Raw genomic sequence first — 14,064 nt, 5'->3', positions numbered from 1 at the left:
ACCACGCAACTCAATGCAATGTGCCTCGAGTTGCTACCAGCTTAACCACTCCGTCTAACCCAAAGATTAGACCCACAACAGTCACCTTTTTGCCATCCGGTCACATAGACCTCATCTGATATACAAGTCAGGACTCAACCAATGTCCGGGCTCACATTTGGCTTCTCCTCATAATGGGGGCCTTACAACTTTGAGCACCATGGATCATTGGTAGCACCTAATGAGGGTGGGGCATTGATCATATCTAACACCCCCCCTCAATGTCCACCCATAGGTGAACTATCTCCTCGGCCCAATGCCGAGTCTCTGAAGATGAACTTGAAGCAGATCCTTCGTAAGTGCTTTGGTGAAGATATCTGCTCCATTCTCCTCTGTTGGACAGTAGACCAATTCCACTATCCCATCCTCCATCAAATCACGCACATAGTGATACTGGATCTCTATATGTTTGGTGCGTGCATGAAACACTGGATTTTTGGCAATGGCGATGCAACTCTGATTGTCACATCTCAGCACAGTTGGTTCTTCATCCTGCACTCCCATATGCCATAGAATCCTTCTCAACCATACGGCCTCACATGCAGCAAAACAAGCTGCCTTGTACTCTGCTTCGGTAGAAGACAATGCCACTGTTGGTTGCTTCTTACTAATCCAAGAGAAAATTCCTGAACCCAAAGAGAAACAATAACCAGAAACTGACTTCCTGGAATCAATGTCTCCTGCCCAATCTGAGTCACAGTTCCCCACAAGAGAAGTTCCGAAACTGTATGTGATACCATAGTCAAGAGTTTTCTTCAAGTATCTGAGCACCCGCATCCCAGCCTTCCAATGACTCTCATGAGGTTTGTTTGAGAACCTGCTCAAAACACCAACAGCAAAACTGATATCTGGTCTGGTGTTACACAAGTAGATTAGACTGCCGACCAACCTCCTATACCTCCCAATGTCTGCTAGTGCTGATGTATCCTCAACGGATAACTTTACATTCACCTCCATAGGTGTAGCTATCTCCTTGCACTCGGTCATGCCAAATGCCTTCAAGATCTCCCATGCATACTTCTTCTGAGAGATGAAGATCTTTCCTGGCTCTTGCCAGACTTCAATCCCCAAACAATAGTGCAGCAAGCCCAAGTCTGTCATTTCAAACTCAAAACTCAAAGCCTTTCGAGTTTGGTTGATCATATCTTCATAGTCACCTGTAATAAGAAGGTCGTCCACATATAGGACAATCACTACAGACTTTTTACCATCCCTGTAAACATACAAGTTAGCATCTGAGGCACATCTTTTGAAGTTTAGGTTTAAAAAGAACCTATCTATCCGCTGGTACCATGCTCTGGGGGCTTGTTTCAGCCCATACAATGCCTTCTTCAGTTTACACACTTTGTTCTCAGAATGGGGGGCCTCAAACCCTGGTGGCTGAGCCACGTACACCTCCTCCTTGAGGTCACCATTTAAGAACGCTGACTTAACATCCATTTGGTACACTGGCCACTTCTTGTGGGCAGCCACTGCAAGTACCGTGCGAATAGTGGTCATTCTGGCAGTTGGGGCAAATGACTCTTGAAAATCAAACCCTTCAACTTGTGAAAATCCTTGGGCAACCAGTCTAGCTTTGTACTTTTCTAAGGTACCATCAGCCTTGTACTTTACCTTCCAGATCCACTTGGTGCCAATAATCTTCCGCTTTGCTGGCCGATCCACTAGCTCCCAAGTGTCATTCTTCATTATGCTGTCATACTCCGCCTGCATAGCAGCCTTCCATGATGGATCTGCAAGTGCTTCTTCTAAGTCAGTTGGCTCCTTTACTTCTCTCATAATCTCAACCATCAAGGCCATGTTGACTATGTGAGCAGAAGCCCTCCTTTGCTCCTCTATTCTCTGAGACCTCCTTGGTCCGTCTGCCTTCTCCTCAACAGATGCAGGCATAGGATTATTGTGGTCATAGAGCTGCTTCACCCAGCGCGGCAATGGCTTTTCCGGTGGGGTGATGTCAGGTTGGTGAACTTTTTCCTCATCATCTGAAGATGATGCTTCCTCCTCCTTAAGGATAGGGATAGCTCTCGGGACAGGTTCATAGTGGACTACTTCTTCGCTTGATGATAAAGTGGAAGACCTTGCCTTCTCCTCCTCCACTGTATGCGGCTCCTCCTTGAACACCACATCACGGCTCGCGATGATCTTCTTTGCCTCTTGGTCATATAACTTGTAAGCCTTCTGCTCATCACTATAACCCAAGAAGATACATTTTCTGCTTTTTGGTTGTAACTTGTTTCTCTTCTCATCTGGAACATGTGCATAACATTCACATCCAAAAATTCTGAAATGTGAAACAGATGGTTTCTTACCAGTGTAAGCCTCATGAGGTGTTTTTCCCTTGAGAGCCTTTGTGTAGCTCCGATTTAGAATGTAGACTGCAGTATTAACAGCTTCAGCCCAAAAATGGTTAGGCAATCCCTTGCCCTTTAGCATGCATCTTGCCATCTCCACAATGGTACGATTCTTGCGTTCCACAACACCATTCTGCTGAGGTGTGTGAGGCGTCGTCAATTGACGCTTGATCCCTTTGCTCTTGCAAAAGCCTTCAAACTCCTTTGAGTTGAACTCACCACCACCATCTGTTCTAAATTTCTTCACACTTTTCCCTGTTTCATTCTCAACAAGTATTAGCCATTCTTTAAACTTACCAAAAGCTTGAGCCTTATCACGAAGGAAGTACACCCACATCTTCCTACTGTAGTCATCGACAATCAACATAAAATAAGAAGATCCCCCCAAGGCCTGTGTAGGCATCTTACCACACAAGTCAGCATGCACCAACTCTAGAGGAGCATGTGCTCTATTCTTGCTTTCTTGTGGAAATGCCTTTCTCTGTTGCTTGCCCATCATACAAGCTTCACATGGTTCCTTCAATTCAGTTATTGTAGGTAGGTGAGCAACCATACCTTGCTTTTGCATCTCCTTCAATACTGCAAATCCGATGTGTCCAAACCTTTCATGCCAAAGCTTACTTGTGCCCACTCCAGCGGTGGCTGTAAGAGCACTTAGCTCATACAGGTTGTTCCTTCTTTCTCCTTTGCCAACAATTGTGCCAGCACTATCAATAATTTCTGCACCTGTCTTCTTGAACCTCACTTCATGACCAAGATCAGTTATGGCAGCAACTGATAAGAGATTTCTCCTGATTTCGGGAACATACAACACATTTGAAAGCTTTTTGACTTCACCATTTGCAGCAACAAAAGAAATAGTACCTGTGCCCGCAGCAGGGCATTTAGCATCATTTCCAACCGTCACAGTGATGGATTCTTGTAGAGGCTGCATAGAACTGTATAGACCTTTCTTGTTGGTCATGTGACGGGAGGCCCCACTATCCAACACCCAAGAGTCAGTGGTAGATTCTTCTTGCGCCGAGGAGCACACTTCCTCAATGGTCGCCATGAATAATTCCAACTCTGCTTCAGCCGTATTGGCTGTCTCTTTCCCTTTACTTTTAAGGGTACCATTCTTTTCATCTGCCTTCTTGACACGACAATCTGCAATTGCATGTCCTTTCTTCTTACAGTAGAAGCACTCTCCTTGAAACTTCTTCTTGCCGCCCTTCTTCTTTTTGTCACCATCATTTTTGGTGGAGGAAACACCTTTGCCTTTTGCATTGGCAGAGAATGCAGCATCTCCATTGTTGCTTCCTTCTCGGGCTTTCAGCCTCAACTCCTCCTCCATTAATAATGCACAAAACTCCTCAAAAGTCAAAGCTTGAGGTCTCACCTGAGTATTAAGGGCAGTTACTAGTCCATCAAACTTTTGTGGACAAATCCGAAGACACCTCCGAGCTAGCTCTTCGCTAGTCTTTTGTATCCCAGCGCCAGCCATCTGGTCGCGCAGATTCTTAATCCGAGTGATGAATGCTTCAACCGTCTCTCCTTCAGCAAACTTCTCCGCTGCTAGTTGATTCTCCAAGTTTTGAATCCTTGTTTGGTTTCGTGTTTCATACTGACTCCTTAGTACATTCCAAGCCTCTGACGCTTTGGTTGTATGCTGAATCAGAGTCAAAACACTGTCAGAACAGCTTGTAACTAAGGCACACAATGCATCTGCATTCCTTCGTTTCCAAGCTCGTAGAAGATCTGCATTCGGAGGAATCATCACACTAGGATTTGATGGGTCGGGGGTAGGCTGTGGTTCTGCGTCAGTCCCCAGCACAGTCTCCAGAAGCTCATAAGAATCAAGGATAGTAGTAATTTTGAACTTCCACAAGGTGTAGTTTGTACCATCTAACTTGCCTTCGCTGAAGGTTGGTGGACGAATCCTCAGTGTTTGAATAGCCGGTACAGCAGCACCACCTCCTGCACCGCTTCCTGATGCGCCAGAACTGCTTCCCGGAGTCGACATCGTTTCTCTTTGCTGTTGAAGCCTTTGCCTCTTGCACTCTCTCCGATCTCTAGAGCCCCCTGGGCTCTGATACCATGTAAAATATTACACGGCGCAGCGAACAGAATCTGAGAAAGAGATAGAGAGTACACAACAGATAAGAGGAGAATCAGTAAAATTCTTTAACTCCAAACAACTGATACAAAGATGGCTCTGTCCACCCGTGCGCTTCCACTGTGTGAAGCTTAGATGGCGATCTAGACAGAAGATAGGTGAAGAGCTTAAGGCTAGCTGGAACAACAACTCTGACTGGGTGAAAGATGAGTGTGAGATGGCTGCGAAGGGGTTTAGCTTTTATAGCCCGCGAAGGTCGTTAGGTCGGCCTGCTGACCGACCTACCATATGAGCCTCCACTAGTCGGCCAGGGAATATTCCAGGGAATATTCCCTTTACCATCTTACCACGCAACTCAATGCAATGTGCCTCGAGTTGCTACCAGCTTAACCACTCCGTCTAACCCAAAGATTAGACCCACAACAGTCACCTTTTTGCCATCCGGTCACATAGACCTCATCTGATATACAAGTCAGGACTCAACCAATGTCCGGGCTCACATTTGGCTTCTCCTCATAATGGGGGCCTTACAACTTTGAGCACCATGGATCATTGGTAGCACCTAATGAGGGTGGGGCATTGATCATATCTAACAATATCCTTGGGAATTGTGCTCTCTTGTGGACTCTAAATGCATCAAAATTATTATCTTTATCTAGGTCTCCATTTTTTGCCATCTCTCTCTTGGGTTGCCAACCATTCTGCGTGCCGTTGTCTTGCTGTGCTGTTTTCATATCTTGCTTTTCTCACTTCATATATTGCCCTACTTATAGATTCTGCTTGAGATGTTTTGGACTTCTTTTCTTTTTCCTCGTATCGTATCTCTAGTCTCCTATACCACCATTGGAATAATTGCCTCATAGAATTGGAATCATTGATGCCACCTCCATGATCAGTTGCCTTTTGAAAAGCACAGCGAGCTTGCCAGTGAGATCTTTCCATGCCTTGAGTTGACCATATTGCCAAACTTCCTTGATCTGCAAAGTATGGACCATGTGCTTCAAGTATATGCTGCACAAGAAAAGAGATTAGAAACACAAAGTAATTCGAAATGATGATTTTTTTTTGCAATGGTGATAATACTGACCATGTAGTGTGTTATGCTATTTGTAGTCCATGCCTCCACCATGGACTTATGAAATTTAGCAGCTGTCTCTTTAAATGCATTGGCATCACCATCCATAAACCCCAACTTCTGTAAGAGAGCTGCTAATCTATCTAGGTGTATCCACACTTCTGCCTTTGCAATCCTCGTTCGTCCCCCATTGCTCCAATCTGAAACAGCAAGGTGCAACTTTAACAAACTATCTTCTTCCATTGGTCGAGGTTGATTTCTTAGTCAAATCCTTATCTTGGCTAGGTATGGCAATATCATTGGTTGGTTTTTGTGGGTTTATGTACATAGATTGAGTAGTTGCATGAGGCTACCATTGCTAGGATTCCTATTTCTACTTAGGCAAATCATTCTTAGGAGTCTTGGGACTTCTAGGTGAGCTAATTGATCCTTATAGGGGATGCTCATTACTTGTGGATGGTGTGACTTTTTCCTCATTTGGGCATTCATGTGAAGTTATATTAGTACCATGAGGTGGGCACTTGGGTCCCTCTTCTGTGTTGTGGTCCGATGAGTTATTACCAACTATTCCTTGGATTTGTTCTACGATTGTGGTCCATGCTTCGTACTTCTCTGGTTGTTTTACTAGTATATTGCCTTCCTCATCTCGAGGTGGAGATAAAAACTTCCTAGCCTTGGGTCCGCCAAAGCATGGTTTACAAGGAACATTTCCACTCTTCCCCGATTTTTTCTCGTCCTTTTTTATTTCTACTTGGCCTCCGTGCAATCCAACTTCAGAGAGGACTTGTTCTACCTTCTTGCATGTAGCATCAGATTCTGACACGGGCTGCATCTTGTATGCAAAGCATATATATTCATATACTAGCTTCTCAATTATTCTAACCAAACAATGCAATGTGCAAAAGTGAACCCTTGTTAGTGGTATTTCCAAAATAGGGCGCCAGTTTGGATCCATTGGAATTAGCATTCCATTTCTCATGACTTTCTGATCACGTGTCGGAGCACCCTGTTGTCCTGCCTTGGCAAGCCATTCTTTCTTTCCATCTTTCCCTTTCTTCCTAGTTTGCATGCAGTATATGCACGGAAATTTTGCATTTGCTGCATTTGATAAACCAAACATACACTTCAATGTTTTTAAATCACCTGCAAGATGCCATTCAACTTGATAGTCCCCAAACCCCTCAACATGTAAAACTGCTCCATTATTTTGCTGTTGAATAACACTGGGTATATTAGTGAGGTTAAAAAAAACTTTAAGTACTTCATGGTCCTCCTTTGGTACTTCAAATGCTGCAAGCCACCATATTTCATTCTCCGATTGTACACTGAAGTATAAAGGATGTTTTTCATCGATGTTGGGATCCAATGCTCGATTCATAAGTGTTATACTCACACGCTCAAGTTTTTGCCCCTTGATAATCTCACTCTCATCAAGTTTGAGGACAAACTTAAGCTTGCCTCTACATTCTTCCATAGACATATTGTAAAACTTGACCATAGCAATCTGAACCCTACATATATCCAATACAAAGTTGTTGGATGCATTCAATACAAAGGCAACTTCTTTGGAACCATACTTCAATATGTGTGTGTGTTCCAGATGCGTAGGCTCACCAATTAGTTCTAAAACTTTCTCATTTAGTTGTTTTCGAGCCTTCTTCACGTGAAATGGTTTTGGCAGGGGCATTACTCGCTTAGTATTGAAGACTTGCTTAAAACCTGTATCCAATTGTTGATAGAGCATACTATATGACTCAGAACTCATTCCCACCTTGTCACATAATCCCTGAGCATCTGTAGCAGTAAACAAGTTGCTCACATCCCTAAGACGTTCACTAGCAACACCATCCACAATGTCCCTGAATTTACGATTTTCCAATGCATTTTTTACCATATTCTTGCTAAGGACTTTGGCAATAGTATCATTCTCTGCATGAGGAAACATATTTCTCATTGTAGTAGATTGAGCATATATCCGTCTATGATATTGTCCACTTCCTTTGGCTAATTGGCCAATTGGTTTAACGGATCGGATGCGCCGACGTGCCTCTTTGGTTTTTAAAGTGGGCCCAATCTCCAAAGTTTTTGTGAGCTTCCTCTCTATGTTTTGATTCTCCTTCTCCAAGTCATTGACTTTAGACTGTAACTCCATATTCTGCACGTGTGTAGCATGCATAGCATCTTCAATGACAGACATTGCTTGTTGTAGGTTCTGGTTCTCTCTATCCTTCTCAGCCAATAATCTATCTTTTTCCATCAAAGACTGCATATTCCCTTGTAATCTTGTCTGCATATTTGTCAAGGTTTGATGAGCCCCTGCTATTCCTTGTGTGACAAGTCTGCATGTGTATCCATACAATCCTTCATTGCCTTCACAAGCAAACTTTACAAATGATGTAAGCCCTTCAAATTGTGGTGGCCTTCGAGTGAGTGGATCGGGTGGATAAATGCACCCATCAACCCAAAGGTCCACATTTTTTTTCCTTGCATTTCTTTCTTGTTGCATCCTACATCTTATTGCATCATCTCTTTCCACAGTTCTTTTGAACATTGGTGCATATTCATCCTCCAATTGAAAGTGAATATCTCTCTTTCTCTTGGTACATCCTGCACCTGCATTCTGCAAAAAAAAAAAGTATGCAAATGTTAACTTGGATTAACATTCAAATAGCAGAACTACACCCCTTTGATTCACTATATTTGTGTTTTTTTTAAAACCCAGTTGGTTCTTGTCTCTTTCTCTTGCTTTCAGTCTTGATAGACCCTAATCAACCCCTAATCAGCCTGTAATCTTGGCTTTTAATCTACCTCTAATTAGCATCAAATCTTATCTTCTGTTCTATCCAAAATATTCTCTCTCTCTCTCTCTCTCTCTTTCTCTCTCTCTCTCTCTCAACAAAAATTCATCAAGGAAACCCTAAACACATTCATACTGAAGCTTGGCTAGTGGAAAACAATAACATCATCTTATCTTCTACCCTAATTTACTATCTGTCACTCTATCACTTATTTTCTTTGTTCATCTCACACAGTCCTCTCTGTCCCCCCCCTTCTCCCCTCCTCTCTCTCTCTCTCTCTCTCTCTCTCTCTCTCTCTCTCTCTCTCTCTCTCTCTCTCTCTCTCTCTCTCTCTCTCTCTCTCTCTCTCTCTATGAATTGATGCTTAAGGACTGAACAACAACTGTGAAGAATAATAACATCACAAAGATTTAAAAAATAAAGATACCTCCATTATCACTGGATTGCTTGTAGTATAGACTGTTGAAGACGTAGATTTCTTACTGCATATTTCTGAAGAGGAAGATGGCTTGTAGCAGGGTAGAGTGTGTTGTAGATAGAGATTCTTTGATTTCAACAAATGGTATCAAAACTACTCCTCAATGCTGCTTCAGAAGAACTCATATGCAAGAAACCATATTCTGGAGGGAAAGAGAAGAATGCACAAAATTTGGGACAAAACTAGAGCTTTCTGAGGGAATGAAAAAATGCCCAGAAATAGGTATATACTTGTCCAAAAAAGATGAAAATTTACAAGGAAACTCTTGAGTCAAAAAGGTGTCTCTGGGTAAAAAAAAATCTTAAAATATGATGTGTACGTCATTTTATATCGTTTTTTAACTTCCGCCCTTTTAAGAAGCGAGAATGAGAATGATTGAAAAGTCATGAGGGCACTAAAGAGGGCATTAAAGAGTCATGAGGGCATTAAAGAATGATTGGCTGCGTTTTTAGAAAAAATAGAATTGTATTTTTTTAGTTATGAGGATTTTGAGAAAAAGTGACCTTATCCTGCAGTTTGGGAATAAAATAATAGGTGAAATCTATTGAAAACACAAAAATGAGATTTTCTTGATTGTAGAAGATCTCTTTTTATAATATTATTTTGGAATCTCTTTTTAGAGAGAGAGAGGTGAGAGAAACCCCTTAAGGGGCAAAAAAGAGAGTCCATATTTCTCCTAATGTATATCTTTCTGAGGTAAAGATAATTGCTTGGAGCAAAGTTCAAACCAATGAATTGGAATAACATATGAACTTAAGGTATTGACCAAGTTGGGTTAATAGGGTACGGCCCTAACCCAGGATATAGGGGATCTTGCCAAGTCGCAAGTCATCCCGGATCGAGTGCTGCATGCATTCAAAACGAAGGATTCTCTCCTTAGCAGTTGGCCAACAATAACGACCAATGGAAAATGTTTGTGCTTGTTACAGATTTAAGAGCACTATTTTGCTTTGTTTGATCAAAGAATTAAAGGATAAATGGATATCTAATGCTTCAGATTGAAGGCCTGAAGGGAGAGGCAGCTTCAGTTACCCCCGACTGCCTGCCTGACCCTAACCAAGGGGGTTGTTAACCGTGCCAGGAAAGTGGACCGAACCCACTGCGAGAGGTCTCTCTGTTGAGCGCTACTTGAGCAGGAGGACGCTTAGGTGCCAGGGGGCTCTGATCGTAAATCCCTCGCCTTCTGGGCCGTACATAAGAGGCTAACATGACTCGGGATTGGATCTCGAGGCCCGCATACTAGTCTATGGGTGGAATCTTGGATTAGTGATCCTTGTGGATTGTTGGATAGCCTTTGGGCGGATTGTGGATAAGCCTACGGGATGGACTTTTTGTATTTCAAAGATAAATATGATAACCTATTAATAAGGAACTTGTTTGACATTGCTTTCTATGTCAGTGATATGATTACGTGACGGAACTAGTGCCTAACGGGCTAATTAAGAAAGCTGATTGATACATGTCCAACTAAAATGTGCTACGTAATTAAATAACTAAAACAACCTGAGGAAAGTGCGGTGGATGAGGCCATAGGTATGTCCTATGGATGGGTGGTCTCGGTTGGCCGGGAACTTTTGTCAAATCACGATGGACAGTCAGGAGATCGTCAAAGAACATGATCAACAAAAGCGTTGACCTAGAGTTATAGTTGATCCTAATTTACGCTGTTTTAGGGGAACGGAATGGGACTATTCCTTATGGCAGAGAGGTTGAGCTTTGCATCCCTCTCGTTTCCCATTCTCCTTGAACCAAGTGCAGCGTGAATCCACTTCGGACCTGGCGTTTCTGCGTAAAGTAGTTCGCTTGGATCCGACGCTAGTTTCCATTAGGAAATGACCAATAAGCAAAACCATAATTCAGGTTGGTCCTAAGTGGGAACGGCCAAAATACTTCCGCTACATGGGAGACGTGGAAAGTCCTAGATCGCAAACATCGTAACATTCCATGGGAGTGCTGGGGGCGGAGCTTTCTAGATATCCTTTCCGATGGACTACTAAGATGTGTCCTGAAGATAATAGGTGGACACGTTATAGTTGGTATCAGAGCGAACTAACGAAGGATTTGTTTTTATGAAATTGTAATAAGATAAAGTAAAGAAAATGTTGCTGTCCAAATATTCCCTTACTTCCAATACTGTCTTGCAGAACTATGAAGCATGGAATAGGTTCTTGGTGTTCTGCGTCATGGTTATGACTGCAATGCATTCTCTGCATTATCGACAAAGGGTTGAGATGATGAACATCCTAGAGCAAATCTATAATCTATAACCTTTGTACATGGAACGAAGATGGACAGGTGCCTCAGGAGTCTACTATATAGCCGCCCACCGGTTCGCTTACCTACAAACCAACCTAAAGAGGATCAAGTGGTTGGAAGACCTAAAAGTCGTGAAGCTGTTCATTTTTGTGGAAGCTCACGTAAATTCAACTTTACATATTTGTGGTTGGAGGGTGGAACTGAACTCATATGTATATGAGGAAGTAACTCATGTAATCCCTACTGACAGGATTAAAGTGTTGGGGCGCCATGAGAAGAATGGGTTCCAAAGGAAAGGATATCCTAAACTTCCAATGACTTATTGATTCCTGAAGATCCATGACCCGAAACCATACTATTATACAGTTCCTATAGATAAATGTAATACAATGTTATTCTCCCCAAACTAAATGTAACAGCTGGCTTATCAAAGCAAGAAATGTTGTATTCTGAAAGGGCTATGCCCATATAAATACAAATAAGACTTCTTTTTATCAATGTTTGATTGTGCATGAGAATTGATAAAAATTTAAGTAGATAGATTGCTTGGGTGATAGCGAAATTGAAGATGTAATATAAATCAATAACGTTTATCGTATAATAACGTTAAGAAACCTTTTTCCAGGCACAACCCTAGGTACAGGTTCCTAGTTCACCTCCTACATCAAGTACTGCTGTAATCTAGGAGAAGAAGTTTCTTCTCAAGCAGATTAAGCCGCCCGAATTTGACGGGAGAGGCAAGTCCGTCCAAGCAGATGCTGCAATTTGGATTGAATATATGGAGGATTACTTTGAAGCAGTCGGTACTGCACCCGCCAATCAGGCTGTGCTCGCCAAGCTGAAGCTCACCGGCGAAGCCAGCTTTGGTGGAAGCAATGGTGCAGGGATCAAGGGATCGCGGAAGGATCTATTACCTGGGAGAAGCTGAAGAAAGCCGTGCAGGGAAGATACTTACCATCTGCATATTGCACGCTGAAAATGAATGAGTTCTACGAGCTAAAACAACTGGGACTCACTCTTGATGCATACTACTCTAAATTTGTCTCACTTCTTAAGTATGCACCACAGATGGACATGACACAGCAGGTGTCCAAATTTTTTGCTGGTTTAAATCCACCAGTAAATACCCATCTCGAATCTATGCATCCATCAGATCTTTAGGACGCTCTCATTCGAGCTGCGCCTATAATTCAGGAGGTGCAAGCTAGACCAAGGGGTAAAAAAGCTTGATCTTATAATGACCCGAACAGAGGAGCATTCAGACCTCAGATGAAGAGAGTTCAAGGTCAGAATCAGGGACAAAGAAAGAAAGCAAGAATTAACAACGTCAACAACTTTGTTCCTACTCAAAGCAATGGCTGAAACCTCCGTTGTTTCCACTACAACGAGCCCGGTAATTTTAAGAGGCAATGTCCCAAACTTGGAGGAGGACATCGCCAAGCACCTTTCCAAGGAACGGGCCGTGGTCAAGGAGCCGCTACCCGAGGCAGAGGAAGAACTGCCTACGTTGCTAATATACAAATGTGCGAAGAAGAAGAAGATCCGACTATGGAAGTAGAATTTGAAAGGGCGATAGTCCATGCCGCTCTACACAAGAAAAGCTTGAATCGCCAGTTCTCGGTGATTCAGACACCGTCAGACTATCAAGGTAAAAGTTTCAAGACCTTGATTGATTGTGGCAGTACACATTCCTTTATCTCACTAGCTTGTGCAAAAAGATTAGGAATAGCCACAGTAGAAGCACCTATCTTGCTTCTGGAATTGGCAAATGGTGGTGAGGTTACTTGTACCATGCAAACTGCTAAGGTAGAATTATTTCTGGGAGGAAAGAAGACTTCGGTCAAATTCAGAGTCATGAATTTAGGTATCCATGATTTTCTACTCGGAATGGATTGGCTTAAGCCTAATGATGCCCACATTCATTATGGAAAGGGCCAAATTTCCTTTCGAAACTCTGAAGGGGATTTGGTCACAACTCAAGGTGAGGCTGGAGTGCCAAAAATCCAATTGGCCAAAGCATCTCAGATTATAAAAGGAGTCAGAAAAGGATTACCTATCTACTTAATTAAGCTCAACAAGTTAGATCAGAAGCAAGAATCTAGTGAAGCACCTTCTTGGCTAAAGGAATACGTGGATGTATTCCCTAAAGAGTTGATAGAACTCCGACCTCAAAGAGAAGTTGATCATGAGATTAAGCTAGTACTAGGAGCTACGCCAATTGCAAAGAGACCTTATAGAATGTCCATACCAGAAGCAATTGAGCTGAAGGAACAACTCAAGCAACTGCTAAATCAAGGCTACATCTGTCCTAGCAGTTCACCATGGGGAGCTCCAGTACTGTTCTAGAAAAAGAAAGATGGAACGCTTCAGCTATGTATTGATTATAGAGGGTTGAATCAATCAACTGTAAAAATCAAGTACCCTATTCCTAGAATAGATGAGCTTCTTGATCATCTTCAGGGTGCAAAGATCTTCTCCAAGATTGATCTCAGGTCGGGTTACTATCAGATAAGGATCAAGGAAGAAGATATCCCCAAGACAGCCTTCAATACAAGATATAGACACTTTGAGTTCCTAGTTATGTCATTTGGACTTACAAATGCACCTGCCACCTTCAACAAGTTAATGGAAGATATTTTTAGGCCATATCTTGATGACTTCGTGCTTGTCTTCTTCGACGACACTTTAGTCTATTCTAAACAGGAAGAACATCATGAACCCCAACTTCGGATTGTCCTTGAGACAATGAGGACACATAAGCTATATGCTAAGATGAAGAAGTGTGCATTCTTCAAATGCCAGATTGAATATCTGGGATTCATCGTATCAGCGAAGGGAATCTCAATAGACCAAGCCAAGGTTAGAGATGTGCTAGAATGGCCAATACCAACATCGATCAAAGAAATATGCAGCTTTCTTAGATTGACAGGATGGTATAGGGTCTTCATAAAAAACTATGCTTTGATTGCAGC

Source organism: Lygodium microphyllum, chromosome 10 (genome assembly GCF_053477565.2).
Source record: "Lygodium microphyllum isolate KBCC chromosome 10, Lygodium_microphyllum_v1.1.10, whole genome shotgun sequence".
NCBI classification, from domain to species: Eukaryota; Viridiplantae; Streptophyta; class Polypodiopsida; order Schizaeales; family Lygodiaceae; genus Lygodium; species Lygodium microphyllum.
Note: the sequence above shows the minus strand (reverse complement) of the source record.